This window comes from Myotis nattereri, assembly GCF_964212035.1.
Source record: "Myotis nattereri genome assembly, chromosome: 21".
NCBI lineage: Eukaryota > Metazoa > Chordata > Mammalia > Chiroptera > Vespertilionidae > Myotis > Myotis nattereri.
The window spans coordinates 10,795,284-10,798,106 of NC_138097.1; the positions used below are offsets into that span (position 1 = coordinate 10,795,284).

Below are 2,823 nucleotides of genomic sequence, written 5' to 3' on the forward strand. Positions count from 1 at the left end.
ACATCAAAGAGTGGGGCGGGGCCAGCCGGGGTGGAGTGGGGTCCCTCCACTAACCAGGTCCCCTCTGGGCCAGCCCTTCCTGTCGCCAGCGCCCAGCAGCAGCGGCTGGCACTTGACCTTCAGGGACCAGAGCTCAGGGCCCCTGGAGGGGGTCTCCATTGGGGGAGGGGTCAACCCCCTGGGGGAGAGCTGGCCTCCAGGGAGAAGAGTCAGCAAGGATCCTAGTCTCTGTGCCTGGCACTGGGCTCAGCACTTATGCGCATTATCTCATTTCGTTCCCACCAGTCCCAGGAGGAGATAAGCACAGTCTTTATCTAGGTTTTGCCGATAAGGGAAAAGGCTCAGGGAGGTTCAGTCACAGCTCAGTGGGGCTGGAAGGAGGCCCAAGACTGGCTCCCCTGCCCCTGCGTGAGTGGCGTTGAGGCAGGGCCTGTGCCAGCCACACACCACATGCTCGGCCAGGGCCACCTGACAACTCACTTCGCTGGCATTCACCAGGCCCTGTGCGGCTGGAGGAAACCAGTTCCCGGGCTGCAGCAAGGACAGAGTGAGACCTGCCAGCAGAACCTCGATCAAGGTCACACACAGAGCGGGAGCCCACTAGCACCCAGACCGCTCACTCCCTGTCTGTCTAGGGCTCGAGGCCCCGGGGGAAGGCAGGATCTGAGGGTCCGCAGGAAGCAGCCAGGGTACAGTGTCCCCTCACGCCTCCCCATCATCCGGGAGGCATGTCCTTCTCTATGCTGTGGGGCCACTGAAAGGCCTAGATGATGCCCTGGCCGGTGTGGCTCAGCGGATAGAGCGTCAGCCTGCGGACTCAAGGGTCCCAGGTTCGATTCCGGTCAAGGGCATGTACCTGGGTTGCGGGCACATCCCCAGTGGGGAGTGTGCAGGAGGCGGCTGATCGATGTTTCTCTCTCTCATCGATGTTTCTCACTCTCTATCCCTCTCCCTTCATCTCTGTAAAAAATCAATAAAATATATTAAATAATTAAAAAAAAAGGCCTAGATGAGGCACTTAGCCAATACCCAGCCGCACAGATGCTGACTGGGATCCCCAGGAAGGTGCGGGTAGACCGGCCACCCCACGATGGGCACTGGCATCGGCACCTCTCCTCCCCTGCCCTCACTTGGCAGAGGTGCAGCCGAGAGCAGCTGGCCTGGGATGGAGCCACGGACCGGACGGATGGGGCCAGGGGCTGCTATTCCCAAGAGCTTCCCTCCCAGAGGGTGAGGACAGGGGTGGGATTAGCCCCATCCCCCTGGGCCCTGCTTCCCAACTCCAGCGGCATCTAGGCCAGCGATGGCGAAACTTTTGAGCTCGGCGTGTCAGCCTTTTTGAAAAACCCTAACTTAACTCTGGTGCCGTGTCACATATAGAAGTTTTTTGATCTTTGCAACCCTAGTAAAACAAAGACATATTTTTGATATCTATTTTATATATTTAAATGCCATTTAACAAAGAAAAATCAACCCAAAAAACGAGTTCGCGTGTCACCTCTGACACGTGTGTCATAAGTTCGCTATCACTGGGCTAGGATGTCTCTCAGGCAACTCCAGCCTGGGTGGTGGCAGCCTCTTGCCTCTACCTTGGCACCTCCTAGAGCAGTGGTTCTGAACCTTCTGGCCCTTTAAATACAGTTCCTCATGTTGTGACCCAACCATAAAATTATTTTCATTGCTACTTCATCACTGTCATGTTTGTTGCTACTGTGATGAATCGTCATGTAAATATCTGATCTGCAGGATGGTCTTAGGCGACCCCTGTGAAAGGGTCGTTCGACCGCCAAAGGGGTCGCGACCCACAGGTTGAGAACCGCTGTCCTAGAGGAACACCTCTTGAGGGAGCCTGGGAAAGCAGAGCTGCCAAGTTCTCGAAGACACGCCGCTCTGGCGGCTGCTGCTAAAGGCCAGGACTCTTGGGCTCTATGCCAGCCCTGGCAGGGCTTCCGAGCTGGGGGGAGGGAGGCATAGTCATGGGTGACTGGGCCGGGGATACTTCTCTCTGTCCCTTTAAGATGAACCCCGGATGGGTGGGGGCCAAAGGAAGGAGACGGGCAGGTGTTCAGTGCTGCCTTCGGGGCACATGCCCTGAGGCTGGAGCCAAGACCTTGGGTTTTCTTGGGAAGGAGAGAGCAATGGGTGGGGAGTCAGGGCCTTGCTATCCACACCCAGCTTGGGGTTCAGAGAGCCCGTAAAGAGGTAATTAAGGTCAGATGAGGTCAGATGAGTGGGCCCTAATCCCCTATGACTGGTGACCTTAGAGGAAGAGATTAAGATAGACACACAGACCAAGGGGTGACCATGTGAGGACACAGTGAGGAAAAGGTGGCCGTCTGCAAGCCAAGGAGGGAGGCCTCAAAGAAACCAAACCTGCTGACACGTTGATCTTGGACTTCTAGCCTCTACAACGGCGAGAAAACAAATTTTGGTTGTTTAGCTACTCCACCTGTGGTATTCTGTCAGGGCAGCCTGAGCCCACTAATGCACTAGCCGAGTCCCTGGGGGCCTCTCACAGGCATCCTTTGAAAACAATTTCATGTAATTGTCAGCAGGAAGGTCCCCCAGGAAAATGGAAAGGGGCACCGGGCTGGTGCAGGTGAACGGGTCTACGAAGCAACCCGCTCTGCCACCTTGCACAGCAGGCCAGGTAGAGGCCTTGCGCAATATGCATGGTCAGATCGGCAAGATTGGATAATCGGCAAACGTGATGAGGGCCCACATCAGCGTTGGTCGGGCAGGACTTGTTCCCCACAGGATATGGGAACATTTCCCCTTTCCCAGAGGCCATAAAAAGTCAAGTCAATAAACACAGAACAAAGC

At 55.9% G+C, this 2,823-nt stretch overlaps 1 protein-coding gene across 1 annotated transcript in view; it reads left to right on the top strand.

Moving 5' to 3' along the window:
- Window positions 1-2,823, top strand: part of CRTC3 (CREB regulated transcription coactivator 3) — a gene marked incomplete at its 5' end in the record, with an annotated part of 1,283,408 nt that overhangs the window by 795,785 nt on the left and 484,800 nt on the right. The window lies entirely within an intron of this gene.